The sequence below is a fragment of the Telmatherina bonti genome, assembly GCF_933228915.1.
Source record: "Telmatherina bonti genome assembly, chromosome: 4".
NCBI lineage: Eukaryota > Metazoa > Chordata > Actinopteri > Atheriniformes > Telmatherinidae > Telmatherina > Telmatherina bonti.
The window spans coordinates 3,417,655-3,437,405 of NC_136622.1; the positions used below are offsets into that span (position 1 = coordinate 3,417,655).

Genomic DNA, 19,751 nt, shown 5'->3' on the forward strand with positions numbered 1-19,751 from the left:
TCCACCCTGACCCTGATCCATCCATCCTGACCCTGATCCATCCCTCCTGATCCTGATCCATCCACCCTGACCCTGATCCATCCACCCTGACCCTGATCCATCCATCCTGACCCTGATCCATCCATCCTGACCCTGATCCATCCCTCCTGATCCTGATCCATCCACCCTGACCCTGATCCATCCACCCTGACCCTGATCCATCCATCCTGACCCTGATCCATCCCTCCTGATCCTGATCCATCCATCCTGACCCTGATCCATCCACCCTGACCCTGATCCATCCCTCCTGATCCTGATCCATCCCTCCTGATCCTGATCCATCCACACTGACCCTGATCCATCCATCCTGACCCTGATCCATCCACCCTGACCCTGATCCATCCCTCCTGATCCTGATCCATCCACCCTGACCCTGATCCATCCACCCTGACCCTGATCCATCCATCCTGACCCTGATCCATCCCTCCTGATCCTGATCCATCCACCCTGACCCTGATCCATCCACACTGACCCTGATCCATCCATCCTGACCCTGATCCATCCACCCTGACCCTGATCCATCCCTCCTGATCCTGATCCATCCACCCTGACCCTGATCCATCCACCCTGACCCTGATCCATCCATCCTGACCCTGATCCATCCCTCCTGATCCTGATCCATCCATCCTGACCCTGATCCATCCACCCTGACCCTGATCCATCCCTCCTGATCCTGATCCATCCACCCTGACCCTGATCCATCCACCCTGACCCTGATCCATCCATCCTGACCCTGATCCATCCCTCCTGATCCTGATCCATCCATCCTGATCCTGATCCATCCACCCTGACCCTGATCCATCCACCCTGACCCTGATCCATCCCTCCTGATCCTGATCCATCCACCCTGACCCTGATCCATCCACCCTGACCCTGATCCATCCACCCAGATCCTGATCCATCCGCCCTGATCCTGATCTATCCGCCCTGATCCTGATCCATCCATCCTGATCCTGATCCATCCATCCTGATCCTGATCCATCCAACCTGATCCTGATCTATCCGCCCTGATCCTGATCCATCCATCCTGATCCTGATCCATCCGCCTTGACCCTGATCCATCCGCCCTGATCCTGATCCACCCGCCCTGATCCTGATCTATCCGCCCTGATCCTGATCCATCCATCCTGATCCTGATCCATCCGCCTTGACCCTGATCCATCCGCCCTGATCCTGATCCATCCACCCTGATCCTGATCCATCCGCCCTGATCCTGATCCATCCATCCTGATCCTGATCCATCCGCCCTGATCCTGATCCACCCTGATCCTGATCCACCCTGATCCTGATCCATCCATCATGATCCTGATCCATCCATCATGATCCTGATCCATCCACCCTGATCCTGATCCATCCGCCCTGATCCTGATCCATCCGCCCTGATCCTGATCCATCCGCCCTGATCCTGATCCACCCTGATCCTGATCCATCCACCCTGATCCTGATCCATCCGCCCTGATCCTGATCCACCTTGATCCTGATCCATCCACCCTGATCCTGATCCATCCGCCCTGATCCTGATCCATCCGCCCTGATCCTGATCCACCCTGACCCTGATCCATCCGCCCTGATCCTGATCCATCCGCCCTGATCCTGATCCATCCGCCCTGATCCTGATCCACCTTGATCCTGATCCATCCGCCCTGATCCTGATCCATCCACCCTGATCCTGATCCATCCACCCTGATCCTGATCCATCCGCCCTGATCCTGATCCATCCACCCTGATCCTGATCCATCCACCCTGATCCTGATCCATCCGCCTTGATCCTGATCCATCCACCCTGATCCTGATCCATCCACCCTGATCCTGATCCATCCATCCTGATCCTGATCCATCCACCCTGACCCTGATCCATCCGCCCTGATCCTGATCCATCCGCCCTGATCCTGATCCATCCACCCTGATCCTGATCCATCCTTCCTGATCCTGATCCATCCACCCTGATCCTGATCCATCCGCCCTGATCCTGATCGATCCTTCCTGATCCTGATCCATCCACCCTGACCCTGATCCATCCACCCTGACCCTGATCCATCCCTCCTGATCCTGATCCATCCACCCTGACCCTGATCCATCCGCCCTGATCCTGATCCATCCACCCTGACCCTGATCCATCCGCCCTGATCCTGATCCATCCGCCTTGACCCTGATCCATCCGCCCTGATCCTGATCTATCCGCCCTGACCCTGATCCATCCATCCTGATCCTGATCCATCCATCCTGATCCTGATCCATCCGCCCTGATCCTGATCCATCCATCCTGATCCTGATCCATCCACCCTGATCCTGATCTATCCATCCTGATCCTGATCCATCCATCCTGATCCTGATCCATCCACCCTGATCCTGATCTATCCGCCCTGATCCTGATCCATCCATCCTGATCCTGATCCATCCGCCTTGACCCTGATCCATCCGCCCTGATCCTGATCCATCCGCCCTGATCGTGATCTATCCGCCCTGACCCTGATCCATCCACCCTGATCCTGATCCATCCGCCCTGATCCTGATCCATCCGCCCTGATCCTGATCCATCCACCCTGATCCTGATCCACCCTGATCCTGATCCATCCACCCTGATCCTGATCCATCCGCCCTGATCCTGATCCATCCGCCCTGATCCTGATCCATCCACCCTGATCCTGATCCACCCTGACCCTGATCCATCCGCCCTGATCCTGATCCATCCGCCCTGTTCCTGATCCATCCGCCCTGATCCTAATCCACCTGGATCCTGATCCATCCACCATGATCCTGATCCATCCGCCCTGATCCTGATCCATCTGCCCTGATCCTGATCCATCCACCCTGATCCTGATCCATCCGCCCTGTTCCTGATCCATCCGCCCTGATCCTAATCCACCTGGATCCTGATCCATCCACCCTGATCCTGATCCATCCGCCCTGATCCTGATCCATCCACCCTGACCCTGATCCATCCGCCCTGATCCTGATCCATCCGCCCTGTTCCTGATCCATCCGCCCTGATCCTGATCCATCCACCCTGATCCTGATCCACCCTGATCCTGATCCATCCACCCTGATCCTGATCCATCCGCCCTGATCCTGATCCATCTTGATCCTGATCCATCCGCCCTGATCCTGATCCATCTGCCCTGATCCTGATCCACCTTGATCCTGATCCATCCGCCCTGATCCTTATCCATCCGCCCTGTTCCTGATCCATCTGCCCTGATCCTGATCCACCTTGATCCTGATCCATCCGCCCTGATCCTTATCCATCCGCCCTGTTCCTGATCCATCCGCCCTGATCCTGATCCATCCACCCTGATCCTGATCCATCCGCCCTGATCCTGATCCATCCACCCTGATCCTGATCCATCCACCCTGATCCTGATCCATCCTCCCAGATCCTGATCCACCCTGATCCATATCCATCCGCCCTGATCCTGATCCATCCACCCTGACCCTGATCCATCCACCCAGATCCTGATCCATCCGCCCTGATCCTGATCCATCCACCCTGACCCTGATCCATCCACCCAGATCCTGATCCATCCATCCTGATCCTGATCCATCCTGATCCATCCACCCTGACCCTGATCCATCCGCCCTGATCCTGATCCATCCGCCCTGACCCTGATCCATCCGCCCTGATCCTGATCCATCCGCCCTGATCCTGATCCATCCACCCTGACCCTGATCCATCCGCCCTGATCCTGATCTAGCCGCCCTGATCCTGATCCATCCATCCTGATCCTGATCCATCCGCCTTGACCCTGATCCATCCGCCCTGACCCTGATCCATCCGCCCTGATCCTGATCCACCCACCCTGATCCTGATCCACCTTGATCCTGATCCATCCGCCCTGATCCTGATCCATTCACCCTGATCCTGATCCACCCACCCTGATCCACCTTGATCCTGATCCACCTTGACCCTGATCCATCCGCCCTGATCCTGATCCATCCGCCCTGATCCTGATCTATCCGCCCTGATCCTGATCCACCTTGATCCTGATCCATCCGCCCTGATCCTGATCCATCCGCCCTGATCCTAATCCACCCTGATCCTGATCCACCCACCCTGATCCACCTTGATCCTGATCCACCTTGACCCTGATCCATCCGCCCTGATCCTGATCCATCCGCCCTGATCCTGATCTATCCGCCCTGATCCTGATCCATCCATCCTGACCCTGATCCATCCACCCTGACCCTGATCCATCCACCCTGATCCTGATCCATCCGCCCTGTTCCTGATCCATCCTCCCTGATCCTGATCCATCCACCCTGATCCTGATCCATCCACCCTGATCCTGATCCATCCATCCTGATCCTGATCCATCCACCCTGACCCTGATCGATCCATCCTGATCCTGATCCATCCACCCTGATCCTGATCCATCTGCCCTGATCCTGATCCATCCGCCCTGATGCTGATCCACCCTGACCCTGATCCATCCGCCCTGATCCTGATCCATCCACCCTGACCCTGACCCATCCGCCCTGATCCTGATCCATCCGCCCTGACCCTGATCCATCCACCATGATCCTGATCCACCTTGATCCTGATCCACCTTGATCCTGATCCATCCGCCCTGATCCTGATCCATCCACCCTGATCCTGATCCATCCGCCCTGATCCTGATCCATCCTGATCCTGATCCATCCACCCTGATCCTGATCCATCCACCCTGATCCTGATCCATCCGCCCTGATCCTGATCCACCTTGATCCTGATCCATCCACCCTGATCCTGATCCATCCACCCTGATCCTGATCCATCCATCCTGATCCTGATCCATCCATCCTGATCCTGATCTATCCACCCTGACCCTGATCCATCCATCCTGATCCTGATCCATCCATCCTGATCCTGATCCATCCGCCCTGATCCTGATCCATCCGCCCTGATCCTGATCCATCCACCCTGACCCTGATCCATCCATCCTGATCCTGATCCATCCATCCTGATCCTGATCCATCCGCCCTGATCCTGATCCATCCGCCCTGATCCTGATTCATCCACCCTGATCCTGATCCATCCACCCTGATCCTGATCCATCCGCCCTGATCCTGATCCATCCACCCTGATCCTGATCCACCTTGATCCTGATCCATCCACCCTGACCCTGATCCATCCGCCCTGATCCTGATCCATCCGCCCTGATCCTGATCCACCTTGATCCTGATCCATCCGCCCTGATCCTGATCCATCCACCCTGATCCTGATCCATCCGTCCTGATCCTGATCCATCCGCCCTGATCCTGATCCATCCACCCTGACCCTGATCCATCCATCCTGATCCTGATCCATCCGACCTGATCCTGATCCATCCGCCCTGATCCTGATCCATCCACCCTGACCCTGATCCATCCCTCCTGATCCTGATCCATCCACCCTGACCCTGATCCATCCGCCCTGATCCTGATCCATCCGCCTTGACCCTGATCCATCCACCCTGACCCTGATCCATCCGCCCTGATCCTGATCCATCCGCCTTGACCCTGATCCATCCGCCCTGATCCTGATCTATCCGCCCTGACCCTGATCCATCCATCCTGATCCTGATCCATCCATCCTGATCCTGATCCATCCACCCTGATCCTGATCTATCCATCCTGATCCTGATCCATCCATCCTGATCCTGATCCATCCACCCTGATCCTGATCTATCCGCCCTGATCCTGATCCATCCATCCTGATCCTGATCCATCCGCCTTGACCCTGATCCATCCGCCCTGATCCTGATCCATCCGCCCTGATCCTGATCTATCCGCCCTGACCCTGATCCATCCACCCTGATCCTGATCCATCCGCCCTGATCCTGATCCATCCGCCCTGATCCTGATCCATCCACCCTGATCCTGATCCATCCGCCCTGATCCTAATCCACCTTGATCCTGATCCATCCACCCTGATCCTGATCCATCCGCCCTGATCCTGATCCATCCGCCCTGATCCTGATCCATCTGCCCTGATCCTGATCCATCCGCCCTGATCCTGATCCACCCTGACCCTGATCCATCCGCCCTGATCCTGATCCATCCACCCTGACCCTGATCCATCCGCCCTGATCCTGATCCATCCGCCCTGTTCCTGATCCATCCGCCCTGATCCTGATCCATCCACCCTGATCCATATCCATCCGCCCTGATCCTGATCCATCCACCCTGATCCATATCCATCCACCCTGATCCTGATCCACCCTGATCCTGATCCATCCACCCTGATCCTGATCCATCCGCCCTGATCCTGATCCATCTTGATCCTGATCCATCCGCCCTGATCCTGATCCATCCACCCTGATCCATATCCATCCACCCTGATCCTGATCCACCCTGATCCTGATCCATCCACCCTGATCCTGATCCATCCGCCCTGATCCTGATCCATCTTGATCCTGATCCATCCGCCCTGATCCTGATCCATCCACCCTGACCCTGATCCATCCGCCCTGATCCTGATCCATCCGCCCTGATCCTGATCCACCTTGATCCTGATCCACCTTGATCCTGATCCATCCGCCCTGATCCTGATCCATCCACCCTGATCCTGATCCATCCACCCTGATCCTGATCCATCCTCCCAGATCCTGATCCACCCTGATCCATATCCATCCGCCCTGATCCTGATCCATCCACCCTGACCCTGATCCATCCACCCAGATCCTGATCCATCCGCCCTGATCCTGATCCATCCGCCCTGATCCTGATCCATCCACCCTGACCCTGATCCATCCACCCAGATCCTGATCCATCTTGATCCTGATCCATCCGCCCTGATCCTGATCCATCCACCCTGACCCTGATCCATCCGCCCTGATCCTGATCCATCCACCCTGACCCTGATCCATACGCCCTGATCCTGATCCATCTGCCCTGATCCTGATCCACCTTGAACCTGATCCATCCGCCCTGATCCTTATCCATCCGCCCTGTTCCTGATCCATCCGCCCTGATCCTGATCCATCCACCCTGATCCTGATCCATCCGCCCTGATCCTGATCCATCCACCCTGATCCTGATCCATCCACCCTGATCCTGATCCATCCTCCCAGATCCTGATCCACCCTGATCCATATCCATCCGCCCTGATCCTGATCCATCCATCCTGATCCTGATCCATCCACCCTGATCCTGATCCATCCACCCTGATCCTGATCCATCCGCCCTGATCCTGATCCACCTTGATCCTGATCCATCCACCCTGATCCTGATCCATCCACCCTGATCCTGATCCATCCATCCTGATCCTGATCCATCCATCCTGATCCTGATCTATCCACCCTGACCCTGATCCATCCATCCTGATCCTGATCCATCCATCCTGATCCTGATCCATCCGCCCTGATCCTGATCCATCCGCCCTGATCCTGATCCATCCACCCTGACCCTGATCCATCCATCCTGATCCTGATCCATCCATCCTGATCCTGATCCATCCGCCCTGATCCTGATCCATCCGCCCTGATCCTGATTCATCCACCCTGATCCTGATCCATCCACCCTGATCCTGATCCATCCGCCCTGATCCTGATCCATCCACCCTGATCCTGATCCACCTTGATCCTGATCCATCCACCCTGACCCTGATCCATCCGCCCTGATCCTGATCCATCCGCCCTGATCCTGATCCACCTTGATCCTGATCCATCCGCCCTGATCCTGATCCATCCACCCTGATCCTGATCCATCCGCCCTGATCCTGATCCATCCGCCCTGATCCTGATCCATCCACCCTGACCCTGATCCATCCATCCTGATCCTGATCCATCCGCCCTGATCCTGATCCATCCGCCCTGATCCTGATCCATCCACCCTGACCCTGATCCATCCCTCCTGATCCTGATCCATCCACCCTGACCCTGATCCATCCGCCCTGATCCTGATCCATCCGCCTTGACCCTGATCCATCCACCCTGACCCTGATCCATCCGCCCTGATCCTGATCCATCCGCCTTGACCCTGATCCATCCGCCCTGATCCTGATCTATCCGCCCTGACCCTGATCCATCCATCCTGATCCTGATCCATCCATCCTGATCCTGATCCATCCACCCTGATCCTGATCTATCCATCCTGATCCTGATCCATCCATCCTGATCCTGATCCATCCACCCTGATCCTGATCTATCCGCCCTGATCCTGATCCATCCATCCTGATCCTGATCCAACCGCCTTGACCCTGATCCATCCGCCCTGATCCTGATCCATCCGCCCTGTTCCTGATCCATCCGCCCTGATCCTAATCCACCTGGATCCTGATCCATCCACCATGATCCTGATCCATCCGCCCTGATCCTGATCCATCTGCCCTGATCCTGATCCATCCACCCTGATCCTGATCCATCCGCCCTGTTCCTGATCCATCCGCCCTGATCCTAATCCACCTGGATCCTGATCCATCCACCCTGATCCTGATCCATCCGCCCTGATCCTGATCCATCCACCCTGACCCTGATCCATCCGCCCTGATCCTGATCCATCCGCCCTGTTCCTGATCCACCTTGATCCTGATCCATCCGCCCTGATCCTGATCCATCCACCCTGATCCTGATCCATCCGTCCTGATCCTGATCCATCCGCCCTGATCCTGATCCATCCACCCTGACCCTGATCCATCCATCCTGATCCTGATCCATCCGCCCTGATCCTGATCCATCCGCCCTGATCCTGATCCATCCACCCTGACCCTGATCCATCCCTCCTGATCCTGATCCATCCACCCTGACCCTGATCCATCCGCCCTGATCCTGATCCATCCGCCTTGACCCTGATCCATCCACCCTGACCCTGATCCATCCGCCCTGATCCTGATCCATCCGCCTTGACCCTGATCCATCCGCCCTGATCCTGATCTATCCGCCCTGACCCTGATCCATCCATCCTGATCCTGATCCATCCATCCTGATCCTGATCCATCCACCCTGATCCTGATCTATCCATCCTGATCCTGATCCATCCATCCTGATCCTGATCCATCCACCCTGATCCTGATCTATCCGCCCTGATCCTGATCCATCCATCCTGATCCTGATCCATCCGCCTTGACCCTGATCCATCCGCCCTGATCCTGATCCATCCGCCCTGATCCTGATCTATCCGCCCTGACCCTGATCCATCCACCCTGATCCTGATCCATCCGCCCTGATCCTGATCCATCCGCCCTGATCCTGATCCATCCACCCTGATCCTGATCCATCCGCCCTGATCCTAATCCACCTTGATCCTGATCCATCCACCCTGATCCTGATCCATCCGCCCTGATCCTGATCCATCCGCCCTGATCCTGATCCATCTGCCCTGATCCTGATCCATCCGCCCTGATCCTGATCCACCCTGACCCTGATCCATCCGCCCTGATCCTGATCCATCCACCCTGACCCTGATCCATCCGCCCTGATCCTGATCCATCCGCCCTGTTCCTGATCCATCCGCCCTGATCCTGATCCATCCACCCTGATCCATATCCATCCGCCCTGATCCTGATCCATCCACCCTGATCCATATCCATCCACCCTGATCCTGATCCACCCTGATCCTGATCCATCCACCCTGATCCTGATCCATCCGCCCTGATCCTGATCCATCTTGATCCTGATCCATCCGCCCTGATCCTGATCCACCCTGATCCTGATCCATCCACCCTGATCCTGATCCATCCGCCCTGATCCTGATCCATCTTGATCCTGATCCATCCGCCCTGATCCTGATCCATCCACCCTGACCCTGATCCATCCGCCCTGATCCTGATCCATCCGCCCTGATCCTGATCCACCTTGATCCTGATCCACCTTGATCCTGATCCATCCGCCCTGATCCTGATCCATCCACCCTGATCCTGATCCATCCACCCTGATCCTGATCCATCCTCCCAGATCCTGATCCACCCTGATCCATATCCATCCGCCCTGATCCTGATCCATCCACCCTGACCCTGATCCATCCACCCAGATCCTGATCCATCCGCCCTGATCCTGATCCATCCGCCCTGATCCTGATCCATCCACCCTGACCCTGATCCATCCACCCAGATCCTGATCCATCTTGATCCTGATCCATCCGCCCTGATCCTGATCCATCCACCCTGACCCTGATCCATCCGCCCTGATCCTGATCCATCCACCCTGACCCTGATCCATACGCCCTGATCCTGATCCATCTGCCCTGATCCTGATCCACCTTGAACCTGATCCATCCGCCCTGATCCTTATCCATCCGCCCTGTTCCTGATCCATCCGCCCTGATCCTGATCCATCCACCCTGATCCTGATCCATCCGCCCTGATCCTGATCCATCCACCCTGATCCTGATCCATCCACCCTGATCCTGATCCATCCTCCCAGATCCTGATCCACCCTGATCCATATCCATCCGCCCTGATCCTGATCCATCCATCCTGATCCTGATCCATCCACCCTGATCCTGATCCATCCACCCTGATCCTGATCCATCCGCCCTGATCCTGATCCACCTTGATCCTGATCCATCCACCCTGATCCTGATCCATCCACCCTGATCCTGATCCATCCATCCTGATCCTGATCCATCCATCCTGATCCTGATCTATCCACCCTGACCCTGATCCATCCATCCTGATCCTGATCCATCCATCCTGATCCTGATCCATCCGCCCTGATCCTGATCCATCCGCCCTGATCCTGATCCATCCACCCTGACCCTGATCCATCCATCCTGATCCTGATCCATCCATCCTGATCCTGATCCATCCGCCCTGATCCTGATCCATCCGCCCTGATCCTGATTCATCCACCCTGATCCTGATCCATCCACCCTGATCCTGATCCATCCGCCCTGATCCTGATCCATCCACCCTGATCCTGATCCACCTTGATCCTGATCCATCCACCCTGACCCTGATCCATCCGCCCTGATCCTGATCCATCCGCCCTGATCCTGATCCACCTTGATCCTGATCCATCCGCCCTGATCCTGATCCATCCACCCTGATCCTGATCCATCCGCCCTGATCCTGATCCATCCGCCCTGATCCTGATCCATCCACCCTGACCCTGATCCATCCATCCTGATCCTGATCCATCCGCCCTGATCCTGATCCATCCGCCCTGATCCTGATCCATCCACCCTGACCCTGATCCATCCCTCCTGATCCTGATCCATCCACCCTGACCCTGATCCATCCGCCCTGATCCTGATCCATCCGCCTTGACCCTGATCCATCCACCCTGACCCTGATCCATCCGCCCTGATCCTGATCCATCCGCCTTGACCCTGATCCATCCGCCCTGATCCTGATCTATCCGCCCTGACCCTGATCCATCCATCCTGATCCTGATCCATCCATCCTGATCCTGATCCATCCACCCTGATCCTGATCTATCCATCCTGATCCTGATCCATCCATCCTGATCCTGATCCATCCACCCTGATCCTGATCTATCCGCCCTGATCCTGATCCATCCATCCTGATCCTGATCCATCCGCCTTGACCCTGATCCATCCGCCCTGATCCTGATCCATCCGCCCTGATCCTGATCTATCCGCCCTGACCCTGATCCATCCACCCTGATCCTGATCCATCCGCCCTGATCCTGATCCATCCGCCCTGATCCTGATCCATCCACCCTGATCCTGATCCATCCGCCCTGATCCTAATCCACCTTGATCCTGATCCATCCACCCTGATCCTGATCCATCCGCCCTGATCCTGATCCATCCGCCCTGATCCTGATCCATCTGCCCTGATCCTGATCCATCCGCCCTGATCCTGATCCACCCTGACCCTGATCCATCCGCCCTGATCCTGATCCATCCACCCTGACCCTGATCCATCCGCCCTGATCCTGATCCATCCGCCCTGTTCCTGATCCATCCGCCCTGATCCTGATCCATCCACCCTGATCCATATCCATCCGCCCTGATCCTGATCCATCCACCCTGATCCATATCCATCCACCCTGATCCTGATCCACCCTGATCCTGATCCATCCACCCTGATCCTGATCCATCCGCCCTGATCCTGATCCATCTTGATCCTGATCCATCCGCCCTGATCCTGATCCATCCACCCTGATCCATATCCATCCACCCTGATCCTGATCCACCCTGATCCTGATCCATCCACCCTGATCCTGATCCATCCGCCCTGATCCTGATCCATCTTGATCCTGATCCATCCGCCCTGATCCTGATCCATCCACCCTGACCCTGATCCATCCGCCCTGATCCTGATCCATCCGCCCTGATCCTGATCCACCTTGATCCTGATCCACCTTGATCCTGATCCATCCGCCCTGATCCTGATCCATCCACCCTGATCCTGATCCATCCACCCTGATCCTGATCCATCCTCCCAGATCCTGATCCACCCTGATCCATATCCATCCGCCCTGATCCTGATCCATCCACCCTGACCCTGATCCATCCACCCAGATCCTGATCCATCCGCCCTGATCCTGATCCATCCGCCCTGATCCTGATCCATCCACCCTGACCCTGATCCATCCACCCAGATCCTGATCCATCTTGATCCTGATCCATCCGCCCTGATCCTGATCCATCCACCCTGACCCTGATCCATCCGCCCTGATCCTGATCCATCCACCCTGACCCTGATCCATACGCCCTGATCCTGATCCATCTGCCCTGATCCTGATCCACCTTGAACCTGATCCATCCGCCCTGATCCTTATCCATCCGCCCTGTTCCTGATCCATCCGCCCTGATCCTGATCCATCCACCCTGATCCTGATCCATCCGCCCTGATCCTGATCCATCCACCCTGATCCTGATCCATCCACCCTGATCCTGATCCATCCACCCAGATCCTGATCCACCCTGATCCATATCCATCCGCCCTGATCCTGATCCATCCACCCTGACCCTGATCCATCCACCCAGATCCTGATCCATCCGCCCTGATCCTGATCCATCCGCCCTGATCCTGATCCATCCACCCTGACCCTGATCCATCCACCCAGATCCTGATCCATCCATCCTGATCCTGATCCATCCTGATCCTGATCCATCCACCCTGACCCTGATCCATCCGCCCTGATCCTGATCCATCCGCCCTGATCCTGATCCATCCACCCTGATCCTGATCCATCCATCCTGATCCTGATCCATCCTGATCCTGATCCATCCGCCCTGATCCTGATCCATCCGCCCTGATCCTGATCCATCCACCCTGACCCTGATCCATCCATCCTGACCCTGATCCATCCGCCCTGATCCTGATCCATCCACCCTGACCCTGATCCATCCATCCTGATCCTGATCCATCCATCCTGATCCTGATCCATCCACACTGACCCTGATCCATCCATCCTGACCCTGATCCATCCACCCTGACCCTGATCCATCCATCCTGATCCTGATCCATCCACCCTGACCCTGATCCATCCGCACTGACCCTGAACCATCCATCCTGACCCTGATCCATCCACCCTGACCCTGATCCATCCGCCCTGATCCTGATCCATCCACCCTGACCCAGATCCATCCCTCCTGATCCTGATCCATCCACCCTGACCCTGATCCATCCATCCTGATCCTGATCCACCCACCCTGACCCTGATCCATCCATCCTGATCCTGATCCACCCTGATCCTGATCCATCCACCCTGATCCTGATCCATCCGCCCTGATCCTGATCCATCTTGATCCTGATCCATCCGCCCTGATCCTGATCCATCCACCCTGATCCATATCCATCCACCCTGATCCTGATCCACCCTGATCCTGATCCATCCACCCTGATCCTGATCCATCCGCCCTGATCCTGATCCATCTTGATCCTGATCCATCCGCCCTGATCCTGATCCATCCACCCTGACCCTGATCCATCCGCCCTGATCCTGATCCATCCGCCCTGATCCTGATCCACCTTGATCCTGATCCACCTTGATCCTGATCCATCCGCCCTGATCCTGATCCATCCACCCTGATCCTGATCCATCCACCCTGATCCTGATCCATCCTCCCAGATCCTGATCCACCCTGATCCTGATCCATCTTGATCCTGATCCATCCACCCTGACCCTGATCCATCCACCCAGATCCTGATCCATCCGCCCTGATCCTGATCCATCCGCCCTGATCCTGATCCATCCACCCTGACCCTGATCCATCCACCCAGATCCTGATCCATCTTGATCCTGATCCATCCGCCCTGATCCTGATCCATCCACCCTGACCCTGATCCATCCGCCCTGATCCTGATCCATCCACCCTGACCCTGATCCATACGCCCTGATCCTGATCCATCTGCCCTGATCCTGATCCACCTTGAACCTGATCCATCCGCCCTGATCCTTATCCATCCGCCCTGTTCCTGATCCATCCGCCCTGATCCTGATCCATCCACCCTGATCCTGATCCATCCGCCCTGATCCTGATCCATCCACCCTGATCCTGATCCATCCACCCTGATCCTGATCCATCCACCCAGATCCTGATCCACCCTGATCCATATCCATCCGCCCTGATCCTGATCCATCCACCCTGACCCTGATCCATCCACCCAGATCCTGATCCATCCGCCCTGATCCTGATCCATCCGCCCTGATCCTGATCCATCCACCCTGACCCTGATCCATCCACCCAGATCCTGATCCATCCATCCTGATCCTGATCCATCCTGATCCTGATCCATCCACCCTGACCCTGATCCATCCGCCCTGATCCTGATCCATCCGCCCTGATCCTGATCCATCCACCCTGATCCTGATCCATCCATCCTGATCCTGATCCATCCTGATCCTGATCCATCCGCCCTGATCCTGATCCATCCGCCCTGATCCTGATCCATCCACCCTGACCCTGATCCATCCGCCCTGATCCTGATCAATCCACCCTGATCCTGATCCATCCGCCCTGATCATGATCCATACGCCCTGATCATGATCCATCCGCCCTGATCCTGATCCATCCGCCTTGACCCTGATCCATCCATCCTGATCCTGATCCATCCACCTTGATCCTGATCCATCCGCCCTGATCCCGATCCGTCCGCCCTGATCCTGATCTATCCGCCCTGATCCTGATCCACCCACCCTGATCCTGATCCACCTTGATCCTGATCCATCCGCCTTGATCCTGATCCATCCGCCCTGATCCACCTTGATCCTGATCCATCCGCCCTGACCCTGATCCATCCGCCCTGACCCTGATCCATCCGCCCTGATCCTGATCCATCCGCCCTGATCCTGATCTAGCCGCCCTGATCCTGATCCATCCATCCTGATCCTGATCCATCCGCCTTGACCCTGATCCATCCGCCCTGACCCTGATCCATCCGCCCTGATCCTGATCCACCCACCCTGATCCTGATCCACCTTGATCCTGATCCATCCACCCTGATCCTGATCCATCCACCCTGATCCTGATCCACCCACCCTGATCCACCTTGACCCTGATCCATCCGCCCTGATCCTGATCCATCCGCCCTGATCCTGATCTATCCGCCCTGATCCTGATCCACCTTGATCCTGATCCATCCGCCCTGATCCTGATCCATCCACCCTGATCCTGATCCATCCGCCCTGATCCTGATCCATCCTGATCCTGATCCATCCACCCTGATCCTGATCCATCCACCCTGATCCTGATCCATCCGCCCTGATCCTAATCCGCCCTGATCCTGATCCATCCACCCTGATCCTGATCCATCCACCCTGATCCTGATCCATCCGCCCTGATCCTAATCCGCCCTGATCCTGATCCATCCACCCTGATCCTGATCCATCCACCCTGATCCTGATCCATCCGCCCTGATCCTAATCCGCCCTGATCCTGATCCATCCGCCCTGATCCTGATCCATCCGCCCTGATCCTGATCTATCCGCCCTGATCCTGATCCACCTTGATCCTGATCCATCCACCCTGATCCTGATCCATCCGCCCTGATCCTGATCCATCCGCCCTGATCCTGATCCATCCACCCTGATCCTGATCCATCCACCCTGATCCTGATCCATCCATCCTGATCCTGATCCATCCATCCTGACCCTGATCCATCCACCCTGACCCTGATCCATCCACCCTGACCCTGATCCATCCGCCCTGATCCTGATCCATCCGCCCTGATCCTGATCCATCCTCCCTGATCCTGATCCATCCACCCTGATCCTGATCCATCCTCCCAGATCCTGATCCACCCTGATCCATATCCATCCGCCCTGATCCTGATCCATCCATCCTGATCCTGATCCATCCACCCTGATCCTGATCCATCCATCCTGATCCTGATCCATCCTCCCTGATCCTGATCCATCCACCCTGACCCTGATCCATCCTCCCAGATCCTGATCCACCCTGATCCATATCCATCCGCCCTGATCCTGATCCATCCATCCTGATCCATATCCATCCGCCCTGATCCTGATCCATCCATCCTGATCCTGATCCATCCATCCTGATCCTGATCCATCCACCCTGATCCTGATCCATCCATCCTGATCCTGATCCATCCACCCTGACCCTGATCGATCCATCCTGACCCTGATCGATCCATCCACCCTGATCCTGATCCATCCGCCCTGATCCTGATCCATCCTGATCCTGATCCATCCACCCTGATCCTGATCCATCCACCCTGATCCTGATCCATCCGCCCTGATCCTGATCCACCTTGATCCTGATCCATCCACCCTGATCCTGATCCATCCACCCTGATCCTGATCCATCCACCCTGATCCTGATCCATCCATCCTGATCCTGATCCATCCATCCTGATCCTGACCTATCCACCCTGACCCTGATCCATCCATCCTGATCCTGATCCATCCGCCCTGATCCTGATCCATCCACCCTGATCCTGATCCACCTTGATCCTGATCCATCCACCCTGACCCTGATCCATCCGCCCTGATCCTGATCCATCCGCCCTGATCCTGATCCACCTTGATCCTGATCCATCCGCCCTGATCCTGATCCATCCGCCCTGATCCTGATCCATCCGCCCTGATCCTGATCCATCCACCCTGACCCTGATCCATCCATCCTGATCCTGATCCATCCGCCCTGATCCTGATCCACCTTGAGCCTGATCCATCCGCCCTGATCCTGATCCATCCGCCCTGATCCTGATCCATCCACCCTGATCCTGATCCATCCGCCCTGATCCTGATCCATCCGCCCTGATCCTGATCCACCTTGATCCTGATCCATCCACCCTGAATCTGATCCACCTTGATCCTGATCCATCCACCCTGACCCTGATCCATCCGCCCTGATCCTGATCCATCCGCCCTGATCCTGATCCACCTTGATCCTGATCCATCCGCCCTGATCCTGATCCATCCACCCTGATCCTGATCCACCTTGATCCTGATCCATCCACCCTGATCCTGTTCAACCTTGATCCTGATCCATCCACCCTGACCCTGATCCATCCGCCCTGATCCTGATGCACCTTGATCCTGATCCATCCGCCCTGACCCTGATCCATCCATCCTGATCCTGATCCATCCGCCCTGATCCTGATCCATCCACCCTGACCCTGATCCATCCATCCTGATCCTGATCCATCCGCCCTGATCCTGATCCATCCACCCTGATCCTGATCCACCTTGATCCTGATCCATCCGCCCTGACCCTGATCCATCCGCCCTGATCCTGATCCATCCGCCCTGATCCTGATCCAACTTGATCCTGATCCATCCGCCCTGATCCTGATCCATCCACCCTGATCCTGATCCATCCGCCGTGATCCTGATCCATCCACCTTGATCCTGATCCATCCGCCCTGATCCTGATCCATCCATCCTGATCCTGATCCATCCGCCCTGACCCAGATCCATCCACCCTGATCCTGATCCATCCGCCCTGATCCTGATCCATCCACCTTGATCCTGATCCATCCACCCTGATCCTGATCCACCTTGATCCTGATCCATCCACCCTGATCCTGATCCATCCGCCCTGATCCTGATCCATCCGCCCTGATCCTGATCCACCTTGATCCTGATCCATCCGCACTGATCCTGATCCATCCACCCTGATCCTGATCCATCCATCCTGATCCTGATCAATCCGCCCTGATCCTGATCCATCCACCCTGATCCTCATCCACCTTGATCCTGATCCATCCACCCTGATCCTGATCCACCTTGATCCTGATCATCCACCCTGACCCTGATCCATCCGCCCTGATCCTGATCCATCCGCCCTGATCCTGATCCACCTTGATCCTGATCCATCCGCCCTGACCCTGATCCATCCATCCTGATCCTGATCCATCCGTCCTGATCCTGATCCATCCACCCTGACCCTGATCCATCCGCCCTGATCCTGATCCATCCGCCCTGATCCTGATCCACCTTGATCCTGATCCATCCGCCCTGATCCTGATCCATCCGCCCTGATCCTGATCCATCTTGATCCTGATCCATCCACCCTGATCCTGATCCATCCACCCTGACCCTGATCCATCCACCGTGATCCTGATCCACCCACCCTGATCCTGATCCACCTTGATCCTGATCCATCCGCCCTGATCCTCATCCATCCGCCCTGATCCTGATCCATCCGCCTTGATCCTGATCTTTCCGCCCTGATCCTCATCCATCCGCCCTGATCCTGATCCATCCACCCTGATCCTGATCCACCTTGATCCTGATCGATCCACCCTGATCCTGATCCATCCGCCCTGATCCTGATCCATCCACCCTGATCCTGATCCACCTTGATCCTGATCGATCCACCCTGATCCTGATCCACCGTGATCCTGATCCATCCATCCTGATCCTGATCCATCCGCCCTGATCCTGATCCATCCGCCCTGATCCTGATCCATCCATCCTGATCCTGATCCATTCGCCCTGATCCTGATCCATCCACCCTGATCCTGATCCATCCGCCCTGATCCTGATCCATCAATCCTGATCCATCCACCCTGATCCTGATCCATCCACCCTGATCCTGATCCATCCGCCCTGACCCTGATCCATCCATCCTGATCCTGATCCATCCGCCCTGATCCTGATCAATCCACCCTGACATTGATCCATCCACCCTGATCCTGATCCATCCGCCCTGATCCTGATCTACCTTGATCCTGATCCATCCGCCCTGATCCTGATCCATCCACCCTGATCCTGATCCATCCGCCCTGATCCTGATCCATCCACCCTGACCCTGATCCATCCGCCCTGATCCTGATCCATCCGCCCTGATCCTGATCCACCTTGATCCTGATCCATCCGCCCTGATCCTGATCCATCCGCCCTGATCCTGATCCATCCGCCCTGACCCTGATCCATCCATCCTGATCCTGATCCATCCGCCCTGACCCTGATCCATCCACCTTGATCCTGATCCATCCGCCCTGATCCTGATCCATCCACCCTGATCCTGATCCACCTTGATCCTGATCCATCCACCCTGATCCTGATCCACCTTGATCCTGATCCATCCACCCTGACCCTGATCCATCCGCCCTGATCCTGATCCATCCGCCCTGATCCTGATCCACCTTGATCCTGATCCATCCGCCCTGATCCTGATCCATCCACCCTGATCCTGATCCATCCATCCTGATCCTGATCCATCCGCCCTGATCCTGATCCATCCACCCTGATCCTGATCCACCTTGATCCTGATCCATCCACCCTGATCCTGATCCACCTTGATCCTGATTCATCCACCCTGACCCTGATCCATCCGCCCTGATCCTGATCCATCCGCCCTGATCCTGATCCACCTTGATCCTGATCCATCCGCCCATCCATCCTGATCCTGATCCATCCGCCCTGATC

General features: G+C 56.4%; 1 protein-coding gene across 1 annotated transcript in view; it reads right to left on the minus strand.

Moving 5' to 3' along the window:
* myt1b (myelin transcription factor 1b) overlaps positions 1 to 19,751 on the minus strand; it is a gene marked incomplete at both ends in the record, with an annotated part of 72,616 nt that overhangs the window by 22,025 nt on the left and 30,840 nt on the right. The gene's annotated exons all lie outside the window — the stretch shown is intronic.